Source organism: Haematobia irritans, chromosome 5 (genome assembly GCF_050003625.1).
Source record: "Haematobia irritans isolate KBUSLIRL chromosome 5, ASM5000362v1, whole genome shotgun sequence".
Taxonomy (NCBI): domain Eukaryota; kingdom Metazoa; phylum Arthropoda; class Insecta; order Diptera; family Muscidae; genus Haematobia; species Haematobia irritans.
The window spans coordinates 9246920-9274256 of NC_134401.1; positions in this window are offsets into that span (position 1 = coordinate 9246920).

A 27337-nucleotide genomic window follows, 5' to 3' on the forward strand; every position below is an offset into this window, starting at 1 on the left:
TAAAATATTGCAACAAATTTGTTATGAATTCTAAACAAATTTTTATAACAAAAATTATTTTTTTTAATTTAAAAATAAAATAAACAAATTTTATATCTTAAATGCAAAAAAGATCATAATAAATATACATATTAATAATCTTAAAGAATACATATACTTATCAATAATTTTATAGAAAATAAATAAGAAAATTTGAAATTAAAAAAAAAAAATTATATAAATTTCCATAAGAAAAAAATTTTTCAATTTTTTTACAACAAATTAAAAAAAACGAAACAAATTTTTTGTTGGAATATAAAATCGCAAAAAAAATTGGTTATGGAATAAAATACAAAACAATTTTTTTATAAAAAAAAACTAAAACCTTTTTTTTATTTGAAAATAAGAAAGTAAATTTTGCTTTCTATGTGGGAAAAACATAAATAAGAAGATTTTAAATTTTTTCAAAAAAATATATAAATAATAATTATACATATTAATAATTTTAAAGAAAATAAATAAGAAAATTTGAAATTAAAAAAAAATTATATAAATTTTCATAAGAAAAAAATTTTGCAATTTTTTTACAACAAATTAAAAAAACGAAACAAATTTTTTGTTGAAATATAAAATCGCAAAAAATTGGTTATGGAATAAAATACAAAACATTTTTTCATAAAAAAAAAAAAACTAAAACATTTTTTTTTATTTGAAAATAATAAAGTAAATGTTGCTTTCTATGTGGGAAAAACGTTATTAAAAAGAATAAATATACATATCAATAATTTTAAAGAAAATAAATAAGAAGATTTTAATTTTTTTCAACAATAAAAATGTGATATAATTTTTTTGGAAAACATTTTGAATTTGTTAAATGAAATGAAAATAAATAAATTTTATTTCTTATATGGCAAGAATATTATTCAAAAAAATACATATTAAAAATGTCAAAGAAACCAAATTGCTTTTTAGTTAACTTTGTGTTTATATAAATTGTTCGCAAAAATCAGGTGTATGATGGGATACAAAACCAATCCTTTTATTCTTAAAGAATTAAGACCACGAACACAAACAAAATTAAAATTAATGAAAATTCCTAAATATGACGTGAAGTGGAAACACAAGTATTAGGCATTCATAATCCTAAATAAGAAAACCGTCAAACCTTTGTGAACAAAAGTTCTAGTGAAATTTTACAGATCACTGGAGCAGAACTTTAGTGCAATGGTTCAATAATTTTTTGCATAGAGGAGTTTTGATAAAAACAAAAAAAGCAAAAAAAAACTTCGATTCATGTTATTTGAAGTGGAAATTTAATAACTAGGGTCACAGAAAGTATAGCCCATAACATTAAACAACTTCACAAGTAATAATACAGATCGAAGAATTTGAACCTAGGAGGAGGAGGAAGGATGACCATTCTTGGCATCAAGTTAAAATGTCAACTAAATATTTTATATATTTCATACAAATAATGCTCATAATGTCTTTCATGTTTATATATAACGAAAATGAATATATTTATGGCATAGGCTCTCAGAATTCACGTATTAGTATTTTTGGGAATTTTTTGGGGGGTAGCCATACCCATCCACTGAATAATAAAGATCACTGGACCATAAGACCTAAACAAACAATAAATATGTAAAGCTTCATGAATTTCCCCTAACCTACACGCACACACACACAAATACAAATATTTCAAACGGAAGAGTAAAAAGGATACATGTAACAAGAGTGCAATCTATGAATGTGGGTGGTAGGCAGTCATCAATCCTGCGCACTTCATAAACCAACACATTCTTCCATGTCAGTTCAAATGAGTGATCACAGCACGGGTGTTGAATTTCTCATATGACTTCGAATAGCCCCTTGGGACAAGGGGTAAGGTAAATTGATTGAATCACACATTCCTAGGAAGGGAAGAACAATTGTCATTTGGCACCAGAGGCCATTGCGACACAAATCAATAATCATCTTATGAAGGTTAATAAATATTTGCTTATGTATATATGAAAGTTCTTTGTGGACTTAATATGCATACAATTTTAGTACTCATTTGGAAACAATTGGCTAGAATTGAAAAGCGATTAAACAAAATTTTGTAGATTTCATAAATATTAATTTGGTTGCACTAATTTTGTGTAAAAATTTTTTGATTTATGACGAAATATAGCAAAATTTTTATAAAAAAAATTTGAACTTTTAATAAAATGTATAATGAGTTGCATATTAGTTACATTTAAGTAGATAGCGCAGTGGTTACCTAGTTCGGTCTATATTAAATAATGTACAATTCTTTATAAAATACTATAAAAAAAACACAACAAAATGATCAATTTCGGCCCATAATTAAATATAGCGTTGTGATTACGAACGAGTGATTTCAAAAGAATTAGTTTTTTTTCCAATAAAATTTGTTTTTATTTTTTTTCCACAAAAATATTATTTCAAATTTTTTATAATAAAAATAGGTTTAGAAAATTTTTCATTAATTTTTATTTTTCAAAACTAAGTTATTTTTATAATATTTTTTTTTTATAGTAAATTTCTGTAAAAACGCTGTTTAGTTTTTTTATATAGAAAATTTGTTTTAAAATTATATTATAAAATTTTGTTTTATATTTTTTTAACATTGTTTCGAGTTTTTTTTTAATAAATTTATTTCTATTATAATTTTTTCTACAATACATTTGTTTTGCAATTTTTTCTTTCGAAATTTTTTCTATAAAAATTTTTCCCAAATGTTTTTCCTATAAATATTTCTTCTAAAAAAGATTTGTTTTCAAAATTTTTATATAAAAAATTCATTTCAAAATTTTACTATAAATATATTTGTTTCTATAAAAGAATTTTTCTATAAAAAATTAGTTTTGATTTTTTTTTTTTTTATAAAAAAAATTTCGATTTTTTTTATAAAATAATCTCGATTTTTTTTATAGAAACATTAATTTCAAAAAATTTTTGCTATAAAAATAAATCGTTTCAAAAAAATTTTTATGAACAAATTTTTTTTCGAAATTTTTTCTTTAAAAATATAGTTTCGAAATTTTTTATAGAAAAAACTTTTCACTATTTTTTTAGAAAAAATTTCGAAACTATTTTTTTAAAGAAAAAAATTTCGAAAAAAATTTGTTCATAGAAATTTTTTTGAAACGATTTATTTTTATAGCTAAAATTTTTTAAAATTAATGTTTCTAAAAAAATTTTTCGAAATTATTTTATAAAAAAAATCGATTTTTTTTTTTTTTTTAATTCAAAACTAATTTTTTATAGAAAAATTCTTTTCTTTTGAAATTATTTGCATAAAAAACTTGTTCAGGAATTTTTCCAATATTTGTTTGCAATTATTTTTTTCTATAAAATAATTTGTTTCTGTAAAAAAAATTGTTTGGAAATTTTTCTTAGGAGGAAAATTAGCTTCGAAATTTTTCCATAAACAAATTAGTTTTGAAATTTTTTGTACAAAAAATTAGTTTCGAAATGTGTTCCATAAAAATTCAGCTTTGATTTTTTTTTTCTATAAAAAAAATTGTTTCGAAATTTTCTACAAAAAATTTTGTTTCGAAATTTTCTACAAAAAATTTTGTTTCGAAATTTTCTACAAAAAATTTTGTTTCGAAATTTTCTATAAAAAATTTGTTTCGATTTTTTTCCAACTTTGTTCTGTACAATTTTTTTTTATAAAATATGTTTCGAATTTTGTATAAAAAAATTGCCTTGAATTTTTTTTAAATTATTTCGAAGAGTTTTCTATGAAAAATTTTTTCGATATTTTTTTTATAAAAAAAATTGTTACGAAAGATTAGTTTCAAAATGTTATCGATCAAAAAAGTAATGCAAAGACGAAATATTGAATTAATAAAAATAAACCATCCAGACCTCGAGCTCGTTTTTATCAACAATTATCAATTGGAAAATAAAAAACTAGTTTCAAAAAATTTCTAAAAAAAAAAAATTTGTTTCGAATTTTCGAAAATAGTTTCGAAATTTTTTCCAAGTGTCAAAATTTTTTCTATAAATTTTTTTCCTAATTATTTGCATAAAAGGTTAAAGCGGCAGCACGATTTATGGTCAGCCTCACTTAGACTATTCAAAAATTTGTTTCGAATTTTCGAAAAGAGTTTCTAATTTTTTTCTAAAATTTTAGTGTCAAAATTTTTTCTATAAAAAATTTGTTTCGAAATTATTTGCATAAAAGCTTAAAGCGGCAGCACGATTTATGGTCAAAGCTCACTTAGACTATTCAGTCCAGGAATTTTTCCAATATTTGTTTCCATTTTTATACCCTTCACCACTACTGTGGTACAGGGTATAATAAGTTTGTGCATTTGTATGTAACGCCAAGAAGGAGTAATCATAGACCAACCTTTTAGTATACGGATCGGCTTAGAATTAAATTCTGAGTCGATTTAGCGATGTCCGTCTGTCTGTCTGTCCGTCTGTCTGTCCGTCTGTCTGTCCGTCTGTCTGTCCGTCTGTCCGTCCGTCTGTCCGTCTGTCTGTCTGTCTGTCTGTTGATGTATTTTTGTGTGCAAAGTACAGCTCGCAGTTTTAGTCCGATTGTCCTAAAATTTGGTATAGGGTTCTATTTCGGTTCAAAGACGATCCCTATTGATTTTGGAAAAAATCGGTTCAGATTTAGATATAGCTGCCATATATATTTTTCACCGATCTGGTCATAATTGGCGTGTATATCAACCGATCTTCCTCAAATTGCGTACATCCGAATATTTTATGAGTCTCGAAAAACTTGCAAAATATCAGCAAAATCGGTTCAGATTTAGATATATCTCCCATATATAGCTTTCGCCCGATTTACACTCATATGACCACAGAGGCCAATTTTTAACTCCGATTTAGTTGAAATTTTGCACAGGGAGTAGAATCAGCATTGTAGCTATGCGTGCCAAATTTGGTTGAAATCGGTTCAGATTTAGATATAGCTCCCATATATATGTTTTTCTGATTTTGACAAAAATTGTCAAAATACCAACATTTTCCTTGTAAAATCGCCACTGCTTAGTCGAAAAGTTGTAAAAGTGACTCTAATTTTCCTAAGCTTCTAATACATATATATCGAGCGATAAATCATAAATAAACTTTTTCGAAGTTTCCTTAAAATTGCTTCAGATTTAAACGTTTCCCATATTTTTTTACTAACATTGTGTTCCACCCTAGTGCATTAGCCGACTTAAATTTTGAGTCTATAGATTTTGTAGAAGTCTATCAAATTCTTCCAGATCGAGTGATATTTAAATGTATGTATTTGGGACAAACCTTTATATATAGCCCCCAACACATTTGGCGGATGTGATATGGTATCGAAAATTTAGATCTACAAAGTGGTGCAGGGTATAATATAGTCGGCCCCGCCCGACTTTAGACTTTCCTTACTGGTTTTTTTTTCTATAAACGATTTTTTTTTCAAATTTTTTGCATAAAAAGCGGTTGAGGAATTTTTCCAATATTTGTTGTCAATTTTTTTTTATGAAAGAATTTGTTTTAAACTTTTTTTTCTATAAAAAATTGTTTCGACATTTTTCCTAGAAAGAAAGTTAGCTTCGAAAATTTTCTAAAAATTAGTTTTGAAAACTTTTTTACAAAAAAAATTAGTTTCGAATTTTTTCCATAAAAAATCAGTTTCGAATTTTTTTTCTATAAAAATGTTATTGTCAGACTCACTTAGACTATTTAGTCATGAATTTTTCCAATATTTGTTTCCAATTTTATTCTATAGGTTAGGTTATGTGGCAGCCCGATGTATCAGGCTCACTTAGACTATTCAGTCCATTGTGATACCACAGTGGTGAACTTCTCTCTTATCACTGAGTGCTGCCCGATTCCATGTTAAGCTCAATGACAAGGGACCTCCTTTTTATAGCCGAATCCGAACGGCGTTCCACATTCCAGTGAAACAACTTAGAGAAGCTTTGAAACCCTCAGAAATGTCACCAGCATTACTGAGGTGGGATAATCCACCGCTGAAAAACTTTTTGGTGTTCGGTCGTAGCAGGAATCGAACCCACGACCTTGTGTATGCAAGGCGGGCATGCTAACCATTGCACCACGGTGGCTCCCATTCTATAGGTAAGTACTATGTTCGCTTTTTGCGTTGACATTTTCGCGGTTATTTTATTAAAACAGTTCAATATAAAACAGATAAATTAACTAAATTGATGCGCAGTTTCTTGTTCCTCTAGATTTTGACAAGACTTTGCAGGAATATGCTTGTTTTCATTTATAATTTTGATTATTTCTGGAAAAGTAATCGCGAAAAGAAAGTGATTTCCAACTCGAAAACCGAACATAGTACCTACCTTATAAACGAATATTTTCCTTTTTTTGAAATTATTTTCATAAACGACGGGTCCAGGAATTTTTCTAATATTTGTTGTCAATTTTTTCTTTTAAAAAAGAATTTGTTTCAAACTTTTTTCTATAAAAAAAAATGTTTCGAAATTTTTCTTAGAAAGAAAATTAGTTTCGAAAATTTTCTAAAAATTAGTTTTAAAAACTTTTTTTGTAAAAAAAATTAGTTTCGAATTTTTTCCATAAAAAATCAGTTTCGAAATTTTTTTCTATAAAGAAATGTTGTTTCGAACTTTTCAATAAAAAATTTTGTTTCGAAATTTTTTTCTATAAAAAATTTGTTTCGAAGTTTTTTTCTGTACGAAAAATTTGTTTCGAAATTTTTATATACAAAAAATTTGTTTCCAAATTATTTGTATAAAAAAAAATTATTAAGAAATGGTTCGTAAAAAAACTTTGTTTATAAAATTTTTATAAGAAATATTTTTTAGATTTTTTGTATTCATAAAAACAATCTAAAGGCAACTTTGCTTTTAATTTTTGCCCTTCGCTTGTTTTGTTACTTTTTCCTCTATTCGACAAAAATAGCTTCTTTTGCACTTGACAAAAGATCATTGGACCATATTAAAACCATGCTTGCTTCATGTATTCCTGGACCAGGGTAACATAAATGCTTAGCAAACTACTTTCCATGCGGTATTCTTGGTAAACTATAAATGAGCAATGCTAAGGCTTAAGTTTAGTGGCCACCACTAAGATTTTCATTCAATCGAATCCAGGTGTGACAATGACTGAAGGGAGCTCAGTTATTTTAAACAGCTACTTACTATAAGAAGTGGCCTTTCGATGAAGGACACCGAGAAAGGACCCTTCCCCCTCCACATCATAGTCAGATAAATGCCAGCAAAACCACAAAGATCACTAGACCATGATATCATGTACAATCTAACAAGAATGTCCAATTAAAGGGATTGTCCACAGGACTTGGATGAGACAGTAGTTCGTAGCATAAATATAAGGGAGTCCTTGGAGTCCTGCTCTCATGGATACATGATAACCAATGTGTTATTTTATACAAATCACTAGACCAAAACTTTATATCCTGTAAGGGGGTGTCGCAAAGCCATGGTCGAATGATCTTAGAAAAACTAGACACAGTGGTAGAGAGGGTTACAAAATGTTTTAGCTTCCTAAGCGGTAAGAATTGAAGGATATTCCAGTCCATTCTTAACAGCGTAGGACTAAAACAACTCCTGTTTAATACTTGGCAAAAAATCTTCTGTCATGGTAGATATTGAAACCATCCCCACCCAAGTAACTGCCATAATTACTTCTAGCATGCAATGTCATTCACATGGAACCATGTCTTACATTATACCAGGATATCAACAGATATTAAGGAGTAACTGAAAATGCTATAATTGAAATTTTACTCGAATACATTTCGAACCAAAAGGGAAGTGAATAACAACAAATCAACATGGAATGTGTTGACAAATTCAAATGAACTCAAGCATAGCAAAAACACACATGGTTATTCTAATGAATTATCAGGATAACAGTATTAGTTACAAGTCCTTGTCACAAAAATTAACACACAAACAGCCATTGATAGGAAGAGGTACAAGTACAACTACTGCGACTACAAAGTTCTTTTGTGGAAATACAAATAATTGCTATGATGTGATTAATGACACATAACGAAATAATTCATGGTTATATTAAGAAAAACCTCAAAACCACTATATTGATGAAGCGAGGATTCAGTTGAGGCCTTAATGTCTCTAATGAATATGCGGAGAAAATTTTTCCACTCAAATTTAGAAAAATATCAAAAACGAGTACAGTGAAACCTCTCAAACTTGGACACTCTTAAAAACGAACACCTCTGAAAAATGGAAAATTCTTGTGATCTCATAACAGGACACCTCCGAAATATGGACAAAATTTAAGCGGCTGCGGGTATCCACTACTGGGAGGTTTCACTGTATATACCGCCAAAAGTTCGGTAGGCCAGAATCGTAAATACCCACCACCATAGACTGTATATAATAATTTTCTTTAAACACATCTCCTCGCAGCAATGTGTTGCTATATACAGGGTAACTGATATGTAATGCAACAAATTAAAAAGCCAATTTTTTCATTTTGTTTTAGATTTGTTCGAATTGGATATTGGCCTTCAAACGGACGACAAGGCCATAACTTGTCTGCGATATTTTGGCTCATTCCCGGACGCGGACCATCTTGACATTATTAACATTTTGGAACCTCTTTGTGTCTTATCCGGAGATTTTGGTGGCCATTATGTGGTGGAAATGAAGGGAGGAATCTCTTTTTTAATCCATTTTTGATTGACGCCTGCTGAGTGCTGTTGGAGTCCTGTTAGAATGTCCATGATCTGTGTCCGAAAGGATTCCCTGCCCAGGGATTCATTACTGCCTTTAGGACATTTTTGGGACTTGTTTTGATCCCCCGCTCAGGCAAAAAACGACCAACGAATTGAGATCCGGAGATTTTAGTGGCAATTGTGCAGTCAAAATTACGCGAGGAGTCATGATGGCCCGGAGTCCTGATAATATTTGGAATCCAACGGATCGAGAACCGGATATTTTGGTGACCATTGTGGTAGAAATGAAGCGATAATGCTCCTTTTTAAACCATTCTTGGTTGACACGTGCTGAGTGAGATGGTACTGAGTCCTATTGGAATGCCAATGGTCTGCGGGCGAAATGTTTGCCTGTCCAGGGCTTCAGTACTGTCTTTAGGACATTTTCCCGATAATATTTATTTACACCCTCGCTGGATGAATACGAGTGGGGAACGATAAACTGCCGATAAAACCATCACTCGCTGACCGAAAGTGGCCAGCGGTATTGTAACCCATTCCCGGTGAAAACCCATCTGGAGTTGCTAGATATTATGGAACTTTTTAAAATTGGAACAGATTGAGATTCGGAGATTTAGGTGACCCTTGTGTGCTAGATTTGAAGCGAGGTTAAAACAAATAGAAATGAAGCAAGCAACCCAAAGCCATCTTGGTTGACTCATGCTGAGTCATGTTGGAATGTCCATGGTATGCGTCCGAAAATTTTGTCTGCCCAGGGCTTCAGTACTATATTTAGGACATTTTCCCAAAAAAAAAATTTAAAATTTTATTTGGCCCTACGACCATGAATGGTTACGACAGTCCTCACCATTACCATCGGTGGCGCTTGAGTTCTGGCAGTCAATCAAAGCTGTAAATTTTCAGCTGACCCACGTATTTGGCAAGTAAACTCGATCTTTTTGTTTGTTCACAAAATTATCAATTTGGAATGGCTTTACAACTGAAAAAAAAAACCAATTTGGTTAACAGGTCCCTTTGGTATAATCAACTCCTCTTCTGGCTCTTTCCAGTCTAACTTTCTTGCGTATCAGTAAGTTCTTGCAGTTCAGTAGCTTTAGTCCTAGGTCATTATGCATCTGTTCTTGCAATATATTCAATTCACGAGCAAATTTTCACTGCTGCGGTATTTCGATCAAATCTGGCCTTCACTTTTCGGATCATCTTTTGATGTTACCATTTTTTGTCAGCGTTTTGGGCGAGATGCAATGCTGCCAATGTCACGATAACGAGCAATGGTACGAGAAACCTGATATTTATTCACATTTAAATGCTGAAAGGCTCTAACGGTAGCCACTTGTGATTTTCACACGATCACGCTTGAATTCCACCACGAATACCGTCTTTTCTGAATTCAATAGATCAAAATGCTTTTGTAAGCTTGTAAACAATAAAACAAAGTGTCAATGGTATACATTTGTCAGCTGTTAGACGAGAGGTTTAGAAATGATAGTAATCTGAAGTTAAAGCAAATCGGATAAAAATTCCGGCTTCCATTCTCTGAAAAAGGCAAACAAGGATATCGTTCTATAAGGTTGCTATACACATCTCCTTTCTACAAAGTCTCATTTTTCCGCTTACTAACTGCGAAAGGTTTCAGCATCCTATCACTAAACAATTGAGTAATATACAAATTACAAACAAGTATATTTTCTATAGAAATAAAATTTGAAAAAAAATTTCTATAGAAATCAAATTTTCACAAATTTTTCTATAGAAATAAAATTTTGACAAAATTTTCTACAGAAATAAAATTTTGACAAAATTTTCTATAGAAATAACATTTTGACAATGTTTTCTATAAAAATAAAATTTTGGTAGATTATTTTTGGCTCGAGTGGCAACCATGATTATGAACCGATATGGACCAATTTTTTTGTGATAGGGGATCGGCTATATATAACTATAGGCCGAATGGACCAATTTTGGCATGGTTATAAGCGGCCTTATACTAACACCACGTTGCAAATTTCAACCGGATCGGATGAATTTTGCTCCTCCAAGAGGCTCCGGAGGACAAATCTGGGGATCGATTTATATGGGAGCTATATATAATTATGGACCGATATGGAACAATTCTTGCATGGTTGTTAGAGACCATATACTAACACCACGTATCAAATTTCAACCGGATCGGATGAATTTTGCTCCTCCAAGAGGCTCCGAAGGACAAATCTGGGGATCGATTTATATGGGAGCTATATATAATTATGGACCAATTTGGACCAATTTTTGCATGGTTGTCAGAGACCATCTACTAACACCATGTACCAAATTTCAGCCGGATCGGATGAAATTTGCTTCTCTTAGAGCAATCGCAAGCCAAATTTGGGGGTCCGTTTATATGGGGGCTATACGTAAAAGTGGACCAATATGGTCCATTTGCAATACCATCCGACCTACATCAATAACAACTACTTGTGCCAAATTTCAAGCCGATAGCTTGTTTCGTTCGGAAGTTAGCGTGATTTCAACAGACGGACGGACATGCTCAGATCGACTCAGAATTTCACCACGACCCAGAATATATATACTTTATGGGGTCTTAGAGCAATATTTCGATGTGTTACAAACGGAATGACAAAGTTAATATACCCCCATCCTATGGTGGAGGGTATAAAAATGACACTTTTTTATCATAAGTCCCCACTTTGGGGATTTTCGACACTAATTTTGGGAAATGTGGTGGTTCCGATTTCTATGCCAATATATTTTCCAAAATGCTTCATGTGTCCAGTAATTAACCACGAAAAGTTTTAACCTCCTACCAAACAATTGAGAAATATACAAATTAACAAATCTCGGTTTCCCCACTTTGGGAATTTTCTATATAAATTTTGGGAATGTTGGTGGTTCTGCAAAATTCCTTAAAATAAATTTTCCAAAAATTATGCTCAAGAGAATTAATTCCTCCAAATTTCTCAAATGGCAAAGTGCCGAATTTTAAACCGTTCTCTTTTCCAAAAAGCCTCAAGTGTCTAGTAACTATGGAATGTATTCCAGAGAAAGAAAAAAAATAAAAAATTAAGATAATTGCGAAAAGTTGCAATATTCCACCAGAAAACAACTGATAAATTTACTAATTACAAAAAAAATACGCTTTTTCGCATATCTCGCCACTTTCGGGATTTTCGATACGAATTTTGGGAATGGTGTATTCTGCAAAATTTCCTAAACGATTTTTTTTTTAATTTTTGCTTGGAATTAATGTTGTTGAAATTTCTTTTCTAATTTACCATATAATTTATTTTAAATTTAAATATCGAAAAGTTTAAAAAATTTTATATTTTCATTATCGAATTTCAAAATCGACAATTTTTATAAGATTTTTTTATACACTTCACCACTACTTTGGTACAGGGTATAATAAGTTTGTGCATTTGTATGTAACGCCAAGAAGGAAAAGTCTGAGACCCATCGTTTAGTATACCGATCGTCTTAGTATTAAATTGTCCGTCCGTCCGTCCGTCTGTCTGTCTGTCTGTCTGTCTGTTCATATATTTTTGTGCGCAAAGTACAGGTCGCAGTTTAAGTCCGATCGTCCTCAAATTTGGCATAAGGTCGTTTTTTGGAACAAAAACAATCGCTATTGATTTTGGAAAAAATTGGTTCAGATTTAGATATAGCTGCTATATATATTTATCCCCGATCTGGTCATAATTGGCGTGTTTATAAACCGATGTTCTTCAAAATCAGTAAATCCGAATATTTTACGAGTCTCGAAAAACTTGCAAAATATCAGCTAAATCGGTTCAGATTTAGATATAGCTCCCATATATATCTTTCGTCCGATTTATACTCATATGACCACAGAGGCCAATTTTTAACTCCGATTTAGTTGAAAATTTTCACAGGGAGTATAATTAGCATTCTAGCTATGCGTGCCAAATTTTATTGAAATCGGTTCAGATTTAGATATATCTCCCATATATAGCTTTCGCCCGATTTACACTCATATGACCACAGAGGCCAATTTTATGCTCCGATTTAGTTCAAATTTTGCACAGGGAGTAGAATTAGTATTGTAGCTATGCGTGACAAATTTAGTTGAAATCGGTTCAGATTTAGATATATCTCCCATATATAGCTTTCGCCCGATTTACACTCATATGACCACAGAGGCCAATTTTATGCTCCGATTTAGTTCAAATTTTGCACAGGGAGTAGAATTAGTATTGTAGCTATGCGTGACAAATTTAGTTGAAATCGGTTCAGATTTAGATATATCCCCCATATATAGCTTTCGCCCGATTTAAACTCATATGACCATAGAGGCCAATTTTTAACTCCGATTTAGTTGAAATTTTGCACAGGGAATATAATTAGCATTGTAGCTATGCGTGCTAAGTTTGGTTGAAATCGGTTCAGATTTAGATATATCTCCCACATATAGCTTTCGCCCGATTTACACTCATATGACCACAGAGGCCAATCTTTTACTCCGATTTAATGAAATTTTGCACAGGGAGTAGAATTAGCATTGTAGCTATGCGTGCCAAATTTGGTTGTTATCGGTTCAGATTTAGATATATCTCCCATATATAGCTTTCGCCCGATTTACACTCATATGACCATAGAGGCCAATTTTTAACTCCGATTTAGTTGAAATTTTGCACAGGGAATAGAATTAGCATTGTAGCTATGCGTGCTAAGTTTGGTTGAAATCGGTTCAGATTTAGATATATCTCCCACATATAGCTTTCGCCCGATTTACACTCATATGACCACAGAGGCCAATCTTTTACTCCGATTTAATGAAATTTTGCACAGGGAGTAGAATTAGCATTGTAGCTATGCGTGCCAAATTTGGTTGTTATCGGTTCAGATTTAGATATAGCTCCCATATATATGTTTTTCTGATTTCGACAAAAATGGTCAAAATACCAATATTTTCCTTGTATGGTATCCAAAAATTTATATCTACACAGTGGTGCAGGGTATAATATAGTCGGCCCCGCCCGACTTTAGACTTTGCTTACTTGTTTTATTTTAAAATTTCCAAAAATCTCTGTTGTCCACTTACTAACTGCGAAACGTTTCAACATCCCACCAATAAACAACTGAGAAATTTACAACTTCCACCAACTTTTTTATAATCTCCCCACTTTGGGAATTTTCGATGCGCATTTTTGGAATAGTATACTCCAGAAAATTTCTTACAACAAATGATCTAAAAATTATGCTCAATTTCGTTGAAATTTTGTTTTCTAATTTATTTTTAATTTATATATCGGCAAATTAAAAAAATTATTTTTTTTTTTAATATCGAATATTTCAATATTTTCCATTTTTATATTTTTGTACATATTTTCTCCTAATTTTCTGTGAAATAAATGTTCTGAAATGAATGATGTGGAAACATTTTTCACAGGCGCTCATCTTGAATCACAGGCAAAATTTAGCATAATCTTTCTTTTTATTAGGGGGGGGCTTACAGAAGAAGAACCAAACCCCATTCAAAGATCATTCGACCATAAAGCATGACCTCATGGTCTGGTAACTCGTGAACAAGGACAATCAAACAAAAATTCCAACAAATAAGTAAGTAACAATTCGAATCCCACACACACACATACTCGCACACTTTTAAACATCAAACGGAAGTCTTCTTTGAGGCAATATACTCGTACTCACCAAACAAAACTGCCAGAGGGTATGTCTGTGCCTGATGCCATTCAATAAAATCACCATCGTATCGTCATCATCATCATTATTATAGGGATTTGATTCGATTGTTATACTCATTCAAATGTCTTTGTAATGGGAGAACAGCAGCAAACAGATGAATACCTCATGGCATACGGGCATAGCCTACCAAAAACCACCCAACAAAGATCACTGGACCATGAGGCCTTAACAAACAATAAATAAACAGACGATTACCCACCCACATGACAAACTCATCGCCAGCAACAAGGATTAAGGGAAATTCGAATGAAAGAGTATTCACGAGAGGATACAACTATGGGGGCGAGTGGCAGTCGAGATGTGGTTGTATGTGACGTAGGTGGCAATTCTCCAAAAGTAAACATCAATCATGCGCAGAACTTGAAATCATTGTTCCATGTCAGTTCAATTGAGTGATCACAACACGTGTTCTGATTCCCACCACATTCACATGCCGGAAACGGTGGTAAAGAGAAGGAATGCCAACTACTACCAATACCATGACAAAAACTTTTGAATATTACCGATGGAATAAATTAAGATGCGTGGGGATTATAAGGTATTTGCCAAATAAATAAAAAATAGGTTTCTATAAATACTCAATTTTTCTGAATAATTCAATGTAGCATATAAAATTTTGACTAAATGTTCCATAGAAATAAAATTTTTACAAAATTTTCTATAAAAATACAATTTTGATAAAAGTTTCTCTAGAAAAAAATTATACAATTTTCTATAGAAATAAATTTTTGACAAAATTTTCTATACAAATAAAATTTTGACAAACATTTCTATGGAAATAAAATTTTGGAAAAATTTTCTAAATACATAAAATTTTGACAAAATTTTCTATAGAAAACAAATTTTGACAAAATTTTCTATAGAAAATAAAATTTTGACAAACTTTTCTATAAAATTAAAATTTTTACAATGCTTTCTTTAGAAATAAAAATTTTCTTTTGAAATAAAATTTGGACAAAATTTTCTATAGAAATAAAATTGGGCAAAATTTTCTATAGAAATAAAATTTTGACAACATTTTCGATAGAAATAAAATTTTGACAAAATTTTCGACAGAAATAAAATTTTGACAAAATTTTCGACAGAAATAAAATTTTGACAAAATTTTCTATAGAAATAAAATTTTGACAAAATTTTTATAGAAATAAAATTTTGACAAAATTTTTATAGAAATAAAATTTTGACAAAATTTTTATAGAAATAAAATTTCGACAAAAGTTTCTAGAGAATTACAATTTTGATAAAATTTTCTATGAAAATAAAATTTAACAACATTTTCTACAGGAATAAAATTTAACAATATTTTTGACAAAATTTTCTATAGAAATAAAATGTTTACAAAATTTTCTATAGTAATACAATTTTGACAAAATTTTGTATAGAAAAAAATTCGAGAAATATTAACCCTTTCACTACCGATGTCCATATAGAAGGACATTCGAAAAAGATACCAAATTCTATTTCCCCACTTAGTTACGATTTATTTATCGATGTTATTTTAAAGTAGAGGCTTTAATCTAAATAAGCTATAAATATTTTCTATATTGGTGAGCACTAAAATACATTTTTATAAACTTCTTTAATAATAAACAAAAAATACGATACTTCTTCGGGTTTTTTTTTTGTATTTTTTTCTCACACTTTGAAGGATATTATAGGCCAAATAGTGCTTATTTTCGTAAGGCCAATTGGTCACAATTCAAGACTCAAGTTCTCAGAACAAGTTTATATAACTCTTGGTCACAATTCAAGACTCAAGTTCTCAGAACAAGTTTATATAGCTCTTGAAGTTATTGAGGTAGGTTCTCAAAATGACAATTTTTGTTCTACATGCTGTTAGTACAAGTAAAAACATAAGAAAAATTAAAGCTTTTAACATTACGTTTATTTCGGTAATGAAAGGGTTAAAATACAACTCAGAGTTGATATGGTAACTGTTTTCTCTTATCTCTCAAATGAATGAAGAAAACTTCCATTCCTTGCCTACGTATAGAAATTCCGTTTAGCAATAAATAAAATCTTAATTCGATGAACCATCAAATAAAATAATTACAATTGATTTGTGATATGTTCCCTCTCTCTCTAACAACATCTACACACACAGCCCGATAGATGGGGTTACTTAAACGATTATATTCCAAATCAATGATCCGCATATTGTTTGTTTTTCGAATAATATACTGGTATTGTGTCACTTTGTTTAGCATGATAGATATTTGGTGTTAATGGCTAATTGGAATAAACTTCCATTAATTGTCCTTAGACAAAGATATTGTCAAAATTTCATGTCTATAGAAAATTTTATCAAAATTTTATTTCTATAGAAAATTTTTTCAAATTTTTATTTCAATAGAAAATTTTTTCAAATTTTTATTTCTATAGAAAATGTTGTCAAAATTTTATTTCTATAGACAATTTTGTCAAAATTTTAGTTTCTATAGAAAATTTTGTCAAAATTTTATTTCTATCGAACATTTTGTCAAAATTTTATTTCTATAGAAAATTTTGTCAAAATTCTATTTCTATGGAAAATTTTGTCAAAATTTTATTTCTTTAGAAAATTTCATTTTTATAGAAAATTTTATTTCTATAGAAATTTGTGTCAACATTTTATTCCTATAGGCATTTTTGCCAAAATTTTAGTTTCTATAGAAAATTTTATCAAAATTTTATTTCTATGGAAAATTTTGACAATATTTTATTTCTATAGAAAATTTTGTCAACATTTTATTTCTATAGAAAATTTTGTCAACATTTTATTTCTATAGAAAATTTTGTCAAAATTATATTTCTATCGAACATTTTGTCAAAATTTTATTTCTATAGAAAATTTTGTCAAAATTCTATTTCTATTGAAAATTTTGTCAAAATTTTATTTCTTTAGAAAATTTTGTCAAAATCTTTGTTCCTATAGAAAATTCTGTTAAAATTCTATTTCTATGGAAAATTTTGTCAAAATTTTATTTCTTTAGAAAATTTTGTCAAAATTTCATTTCTATAGAAAATTTTATCAAAATTTTATTTCTATAGGAAATTTTGTCAAAATTCTATTTCTATGGAAAATGTTGTCAAAATTTTATTTCTTTAGAAAATTTTATCAAAATTTTATTTCTATAGAAATTTGTGTCAACATTTTATTCCTATAGGCATTTTTGCCAAAATTTTAGTTGTATAGAAAATTTTATCAAAACTTTATTTCTATGGAAAATTTTGTCAACATTTTATTTCTATAGAAAATTTTGTCAACATTTTATTTCTATAGAAAATTTTGTCAAAATTATATTTCTATCGAACATTTTGTCAAAATTTTATTTCTATAGAAAATTTTGTCAAAATTCTATTTCTATTGAAAATTTTGTCAAAATTTTATTTCTTTAGAAAATTTTGTCAAAATCTTTGTTTCTACAGAAAATTCTGTTAAAATTCTATTTCTATGGAAGTTTTTATCAAAATTTTATTTCTTTAGAAAATTTTGTCAAAATTTCATTTCTATAGAAAATTTTATCAAAATTTTATTCCTATAGGTATTTTTGCCAAAATTTTGGCAACATTTTATTTCTATAGAATTTTTGACATTTTATTTCTATAGAAAATTTTGTCAACATTTTATTTCTATATAAAATTTTGTCAACATTTTATTTCTATAGAAAATTTTGTCAAAATTATATTTCTATCGAACATTTTGTCAAAATTTTATTTCTATAGAAAATTTTGTCAAAATTCTATTTCTATTGAAAATTTTGTCAAAATTTTATTTCTTTAGAAAAATTTGTCAAAATCTGTGTTCCTATAGAAAATTTTGTCAAAATTCTATTTCTATGGAAAATTTTGTCAAAATTTTATTTCTTTAGAAAATTTTGTCAAAATTTCATTTCTATAGAAAATTTTATCAAAATTTTATTCCTATAGGTACTTTTGCCAAAATTTTATTTCTATGGAAAATTTGTCAAAATGTTATTTTATAGAAAATTTTGTCAAAATTTTATTTCTATAGATAATTTTGTCAAAATTTTATTTCTACCGAACATTTTGTCAAACTTTTATTTCTATCGAACATTTTGTCAAAATGTTATTTTATAGAAAATTTTGTCAAAATTTTATTTCTATAGAAAATTTTGTCAAAATTTTATTTCTATAGAAAATTTTGTCAAAATTTTATCTCTATAGAAAATTTTGTCAAAATTTTATTTCTATGGAAAATTTTGTCAAAGTTCTATTTCTATGGAAAATTTTGTCAAAATTTTATTTCTTTAGAAAATTTTGTCAAAATTTTATTTCTATAGAAAATTTTGTCAAAATTTTTGTTCCTATAGAAAATTTTGTCAAAATCTTTGTTTGTATAGAAAATTTTGTCAAAATTCTATTTCTATGGAAAATTTTGTCAAAATTTTATTTCTTTAGAAAATTTTGTCAAAATTTCATTTCTATAGAAAAATTTATCAAAATTTTATTCCTATAGGTATTTTTGCCAAAATTTTATTTCTATGGAAAATTTTGTCAAAATGTTATTTTATAGAAAATTTTGTCAAAATTTTATTTCCATAGATTATTTTGTCAAAATTTTATTTCTATAGAAAATTTTCTTCAAATTTTATTTCTATAGAAAATTTTCTTCAAATTTTATTTCTTTAGAAAATTTTTGTTTCTATAAAACAAATGTTAACATTTTATTTGTATAGAACATTTTGTCAACATTTTATTTGTATAGAAAATTTTGTCAAAATTTTATTTCTATAGAAAATTTTGTCAAAATTTTATTTCTATACAAAATTTTGTCAAAATTTTATTTCTATAGAAAATTTAGAAATAGTAGAATTCTTGTATACTGAGTTAATTTCCCTTTGTCCAATAACTCTTTTTGATTTCCATTCATCAAACCAAATTTGGAACTTGCACATCACATCTTTTTCCATCCGTTAAGAACGTTATCCTCTTTCTTTCTGGCCTCCTATTAGCCAGATATTCCACAACAATGATTTTGTTAATGCGCTCATGCGTAACACAATTGAAATAAAGTCCTTAAATTACACGAAATGTCTGAACGAATCATTCATTAAGGCTTAAGGACATTATGCATGCAAAAATCCTACCACCTGTTGAATGTATGTGCTTGTATGTGTGTGGTTACGCCTCTCTTCTTTTTCAGTGTTGTTTTGTTTTTCTCTTACACTTGTTACCTCTCTTACTCTCTGTTATCCTGTTAGCATGACATGACACATGAATGATTTTTGTGTCAATCTTGCTAAGTGTAAGGTTAAAGTATGGAAGTAACGACTTAACGATGCCAACCATCGTATTAAGCAGTTTTGTCACACTAGCTGTGTGAAGAGAAAGAGGAGTTTTATCGCCTTTGTTATGAACTTTGATAAGAAAAAAATTTGGAATTGAAAGGATAAAAGAAATGGCATATCCTCCACTTTGGCGGAGAACTTTTACACTTCTTAGAAGAAAGACTGAAAATGAAGGGATTTATAAACGATATTTCATAGGCCCTTTTAACGAATATTAATTAATATTGTTTTCTTCAAAGAACGAAGTTTTCTTAACCTACTGATTAATGTTCTATAATAAACCTACATTTTCGTTTATGGGTGCTTCATTTTTTGGGTACCTTTCCACGATATTTTTTTAACGAAATTTTAGTAAATAAATACATTTAAAGTAAATAATCCTTCTTATTTACTTTAAAAGAAAATTTAGTAGCGCCAAGAAAAAAAAACTAGTTTGTCTAAAATGTTGTTACCCCGCACAAGAGTCTTATTTCGGTGCAGTATGTTAGAGTTGGTGTGGATCATCATATATTTCTGAGAAGTTTATGATAAACAAAAATCAGATGGGTTCTGATGAAATTGAAAGATCTTCTAACTGAACATCAGCTTGACTAATTTATTAGCTCCAAAGTTAATGGAGCATAATAATTTCAAGGATTTGTAACAGGCGCTCATAAAACTGAAGGAGTGTAACTGGTAGTGTTAAGAATATTCATCACTTAAAAACATTTTCGTTCACAAACACGTGTTATTGTCAAAATGTAAACAATCATCATTAATCTCCCATGCCTTTCCAAAAACTATTTTCTTTTTCTATGTTATCTTTCCTTAGTGTTTATTAATTTTTATGAACTCCTATTAGAAATCCTTGAATTAGTTATGCCCCAATGATTTTGGAGATTCTTCAATAAAACAAATATCCAAAAATTCCTATGTTCTGGAATCAATCTTAAGACAGATGAAAACCTTGTGTAGGTTAGGTGGCAGCCCGATGTAGTCCTTAAAAATCGGTTGAGCTCTGATTAAAACTAAGTGATCTTCTAATCAAATTTTTTTGATTATCAACTTCACCAATTTAGTGTAGCTCCAAAGTCCATGGGGCATAACGATTTCAAGGATTTGTACCAGGCCCTCATAAAAATGGAGAAAAATAAGGAGAACGTAGCATTAAGAACACTCTTCTTTTCTTTTCTATTCAGATGTTCATGTCTTTCCAAAAACTAATTTCGTTTTCTTTGTTATATTTTCTTTGTGTTTATCAATTTTTATGAACTCCTATTAGAAATCCTTGAATTGGTTATGCCCCAATGATTTTGGGGATTCTTGAATAAAACACATGAAAAAATATAAAACTATTATGATATAATATAAAGAGTTCCCCATACGTAATCTTGGAACAAACTTCAACTTTAGTATCTCGTCTCCAAATTAAAATATATTTTGGGGATTACACACTTTGAATATTTTGTAATAGGAGTTCATAATAACAAATAGACATTAAAATTTTTTCAAAATCATACATCATTTACTTCAATTTATTTTGAGAATCCATATATCATTTACTTCAATTTATTTTGAGAATCTATAGCCATTCATAGACCACATGCAGGGATATCCACAAGTACCTGCGATTTCAAAAATCTATTCTTATCACATGTTTGTGGGAAATTCTGTCCTCTTCTCTCTTTTGTCTCTAAATGTAACGTGATAGATTCTTCCAATACTAGTGGTAAGATAGAAGACTATAGAAAGAGAAGGATTTTTTTAATGTTTCATGGAAAAATAGTTTTGTTGCTTCAGGTAAAATCACTTCATTTCATAAAAAAAAATAATGTAGGAAAAGATTTGTTCATAGCTTCCATTATGGGATAAGTAATAAATGCCATAAAGGCTACCATTTCCAATTAGATTTTTTCTTTTTATTGCCTGCAAAATGGATATCGATGGGTATTCAAACAAGCATTTCGGTATTTCTAAACAAAAATCAAGGAAGCCGCCGTGGTGCAACAGTTAGCAAGCACGGTTACCACAGTTAATAAAATTCTACCACTAATGGTAAAATTTTTACAGTTTTTTTTATATTGGCAGAATTATTGAAGCTTTGGTAGATTTTGCAGGATATTTCTCTCTAAAAGGCCCTTCAAAAAATGTTGACAAACATTTCTATGAAAAAAAAATTTTGACAAAATTTTCTATAGAACTAAAATTTTGACAAAATTTTCTACAGAAATAGAATTTTCACAAAAATTATTATAGAGATAAAATTTTGACAAAATTTTCTATTGAAATAAAATTTTGACAAAATTTTCCATAGAAATAAAATTTTGACAAAATTTTCTATACAACTAAAATTTTGGCAAAAATGCATATAGGAATAAAATGTTGACAAAAATTTCTATAGAAATAAAATTTTGATAAAATTTTCTATAAATATGAAATTTTGACAAAATTTTCTAAAGAAATAAAATTTTGACAAAATTTTCCATAGAAATAGAATTTGACAAAATTTTCTATAGAAATAAAATTTTGACAAAATGTTCGATAGAAATAAAATTTTGACAAAATTTTCTATAAATATGAAATTTTGACAAAATTTTTGACAAAAATTTCTATGAAAATAAAATTTTGACAATTTTCTATAGAACAAAAATTTTGACAAAATTTTCTGCAGAAATAGAATTTTCACAAAATTTTCTATAGAAATAAAATGTTGACAAAATTTTTTATAGAGATAAAATTTTGACAAAATTTTCTATTGAAATAAAAGTTTGACAAAATTTTCTGTTGAAATAAAATTTTGACAAAATTTTCTATAGAGATAAAATTTTGACAAAATTTTCTATTGAAATAAAATTTTGACAAAATTTTCTATAGAAATTTATAGCAATAAAATTTTGAAAAAAAAATCTATAGACATAAAATTTTGAAAAAATAATTCTACAGAAATAAAATTTTGACAAAATTTTCTACAGAAATAAAATTCTGAAAAAAACATAAAAATTAAATTTTAATAAAATATTCTATAGAAATAGAATTTTCACATAATTTTCTACAGAAATAAAATTTTGACAAAATTTTCTATAGGAATAAAATTTGGACAAAATTTTCTATAGAAATAAAATTTTGAGAAAATTTTCTATAGAAATAAAATTTTGAGAAAATTTTCTATAGAAATAAAATTTTGACAAAATTTTCTATAAAAAGAGAATTTTGACAAAATTTTCCATAGAAATAGAATTTTAACAAAATTTTCTATAGAAATAATATTTTGACATACTTTTCTGTATAATTTTCTGTAGAAATAAAATTTTCTATAGAAATAATATTTTGACAAACTTTTCTGTATAATTTTCTGTAGAAATAAAATTTTCTATAGAAATAAAATTTTGACAAAATTTTCTACAGAAATAAAATTCTGAAAATAATAATAAAATAATAAAATTTTCTATAGAATTAAAATTTTCACAACATTTTCTATAGAAATAAAATTTTCAGAAAATTTTCTATAGAAATAAAATTTTGCCAAAATTTTCTATAGAAATAAAATTTTGATCAAATTTTCTGTAGAAATAAAATTTTGAGAAAAAAATTCTAATAAAATAAAATTTTCGCAACATTTTCTATAGAATTAAAATTTTGACAAAATTTTCTATAACACGAAAATTTTGACAAAATTTTCTATAGAAAGAGAATTTTGACAAAATTGTCTATGGAAAATTTTCTATAGAAACAAAATGTTGACAAATTTTCTATAGAAATATAATTTTGACAAAAGTTTCTATAGAAATAAAATTAAAAAAAAAAAAATCTACAAAAAATAAATTTTAATAAAATTTTCCATGGAAATAGAATTTTCACAAAATTTTCTATGGAAATATTTTGACAAACTTTTCCGGAGAATTTTCTATAGAAATAAAATTTTCTATAGAAATAAAATTTGGACAACATTTTCTATAGAAATAAAATGTTGACAAAATTTCCTATAAAATTTTGATCAAATTTTCTGTAGAAATGAAATTTTGAGAAAAAAAAATCTAATAAAATAAAATTTTCGCAACATTTTCTATAGAATTAAAATTTTGACAAAATTCTCTATAGAAAGAAAATTTTGACAAAATTTTCTATAACAAGAGAATTTTGACAAAATTTTCTATAGAAAGAGAATTTTGACAAAATTTTCTATGGAAATAAAATCTTCATAAAATTTTCTATAGAAATAAAATTTTGATAAAATTTTCTATAGAAACAAAATGTTTATCAAATTTTCTATAGAAATAAAATTTTGACAAATTTTGTATAGAAAGAAAATTTTGACAAAATTTTCTATAGAAATGGAATTTTGACAAAATTTTATAAAGAAATAAAACTCTCTATAGAAATAAAATTTTGACAACATTTTCTCATAAGTAGATTAAATTTCCATAAACTTCAATATGGATTTATTGCACCTAGTATGTACCATTTTGCTCAATGGTGTTTTCCCTTTTTGCCGCTAGAGACATTTATCAGTGTAAAACTTTTGTACTTTCAAAATTCAATGAAAATTGTAATTTGAAAAATTGTGGTAAAATTTTTCCTATGTACATTACTTGCTCATTTTTTTCTGTGTACATTATTACTCCTTCATAATTTTTGGGAAAATCACTCAAGGGAAACTTCGTCAGCAGTTTCGAACAGGCTCTCATGAAAAATAAAAATAAACATTCTAATGTTTACGCTTCTAATACTATTTTAAATGTTGCGGAACACTAAATAACATTAAACCTAAACTCAACATACATTATTAAGGACATAACATAAGGTATTTTACAATGGGGAAATGTGTTTCCTGTAAGTAGTAGCACGAAGACTATATCTAAATTAGGCAATGCGACATGTGGCAAATGTCTAGGCACAACCCTCCAAAGGAAATGAGTTATATCTCTTTGACACGCAAAATTAAATATGTTGTTACATTGGCTCAGTCTTAATCCTTGTCATTGTACAAGGAAGACAAGCACAGTGAATTAATAGGAATGAAATGAGAGAGAACTAACTTCACCCATATGAGGCCAAATGACAGTGTACATTAAGCCTAGTTAATTTGTGAACATTTTGGCATATTTATAAAGGAATTTAATTAAGTGGACAGATGGATGGATGGAAAATATGACAAAGATTCTGACTATAACCCAGATCCCTCAAATTTACTTTGGTAACATCAATCAATACTATAACAGAAATATCTGAACCAGAAAATTTCACGAACATTTTCCCAATTAAAATTTTAATTGAGTTTTAAAAAAATATTCAATTAATAATTTAATTGATTCAACAACATTTTTAATTGAAACAAAAATCAATCACAAAAATAATAGTATCAATTAATTTTTTAATTGGATCAAATAAGTACATTTTTCCTCAATCGATGTTGTGATCTTCATACAGCGCTAAAGACATTTTAACAATTTTTAATTCCAATTTTTCCTTCAAACTAAGAAATTTTATTAAACAAAAGAAATTATTATTTTTAATAAATTTTCTTCAATTTGATAAGAACTTATTTGTACCATGTTGCAGTTACTAAAATATTTTAGTTAAAAATTTCTAATATAAACCTACATTTTCTTTCATGTGGCTTCACTTTTTTTCTGGGTGTTTGATTGGAGACAAAGGATTCACTCAATTGCAAAAAGAGGAACCTTGTAATTATTCCCCAATAGCTCCTAGTTTCCTCTTCATACGTTAATCCTCACATCTAAGTTGAGAGAAATATCCTAGTTTGGAACTTTATCTTCTTTCAGAGTTTATGTTGATAATTCATTTCTTTGATATTCATGTGATCAGTATGTAAAGCTTCAATTTACCTTCTGGATTCTCGTAAACACTTTCTTTATTCACTAACTTCATTTCACTTACATTAGGTTGTCGTCCACTATCTTCCACAGCTGTTAACTTGATATGTATGCCCTTCAGACTTATGGAAAATGAAGTCTTGTCTTGTGAAGATTATACGCATTTCAAATAATGATAATTCTCCATTGTTCGAATTTAACTATGGGAATTGTCACAGCGATTGTGAGCATTTTATGCATTTGTTAGTTACGTGGGTTAAAGAATCTCGTTAAGATTGTAAAAACTTGTGATTAGAAAATCATCACAATCACCATCATCTTCGTCTGATATCCCAGTATCAAATGTTACAGTTGGTTTCATTTCAAATCTTAATTCCCACAGTGGTAATAGATAGTGAAGTAGCCCAAGATATAACAATAGGGGCTTAAATTGCTTAGGTTAGCTATGGTGACTGACTGTGAATATGGGCTTACTTCACTGCATGTAAGGCAAGCATATTAATCTACATCCTAAATTTTATTACCCAATAATCTTGGAGGTAACTTTGTTTAAAATTTGTAAGCATTTACTGTTAAATGGAGTTCTTTACTTTAACATGGATACATCCTGTATTTCTGTACAGCAATACCAAGAGTTAAATTGACTTTTTGTGCGTCCTACACAGAATTGGGTAGTTCCGGATGGAACTAGTTCACATCAGAACTAATCACTTTAAGGAACTACGGAAACTCGTTCCAGCTATTTTGATCTTTTATTTGCAAAGTTCCTTTCCTTCTTAGTAATGCTATGCTCTCGTAAAAATTTTAAGAGTAGTGTAAACCTCTTGGGTTGATTTCAAATAAAAAAAAAAACACGTCCATAGGGTTTACATGGCCTGCGAAGTGATGACCACATTTGTTAGTGGTCATCATTTCGAAACTAAAATGAGCGATCACTACTATAATTCCAAACTCTAGTCCTGAAAGATTATTGTTTTATCCGATCCGCTTGAAATTTGGTACTTGCAGTTAGTATGGACCATCTAGAAACTTCACAACATTTGATCATATCAGTTTATCTATTAGGTTGGCTTATATGCTCACCTAGACTATTAAAGCCATTGCACCTCCCTAACTCTTTTTTCACTGAGCCATAGGAATTTCAATAATTTTTAACAGGGAATCATAAAACGAAACCAAGTCAATATAGAAAACTAAGAGTTTTGACATAAAAAAATCCGTCTTTTTCGTATAGAAAATAAATATTTGTATTCCGTGAGTAACCACAGGCAGAGAAATATATGTGTTTCTGTGATTTTAAAAACCAAACAGCATGCTTTTCTGGTTCTATACGTTTTCTTTAGTTTTTTTTTTTTTTTTTCAAAAAGAAACCCCCTACACAATTATTCTCCAATAGTCCCAAATATTCCAATATCCCCAACCATTCCTAAAAATATTGGGGTTTCGAGATTTCAATATTTTCTATCAGGAGCTCAGAAAACTAAAATAGATTGTTTTGAAAAACTAAAAAAAATTGAAACCGATTTCAAATTTTGTTTTGGATGTGTGCATTTAGGGACTGCGCATGAAAATGCTTCAACATGCATACCACATAGAGATTTCCAAAAATATACCTGCTGCATCAACCACCTCTTGCTCTTATTACTATCCTATCTTTCCAAAATTTCTTTGGTTTCTGTTTTACAAAAACAATGTTGTAATGAGGATGAAGTCTATTATATGCTGCTCAAATAGAACCCAGTATTGTTTGTTTTGAAAATACAAGGGGGAATTGTGTATAAAAAAACCTAGAAGTAAAACCCTTCAGTAATGTTGGTGACATTTCTGAGTGTTTCGAAGCTTCTCTAAGTGGTTTCACTGAAATGTGG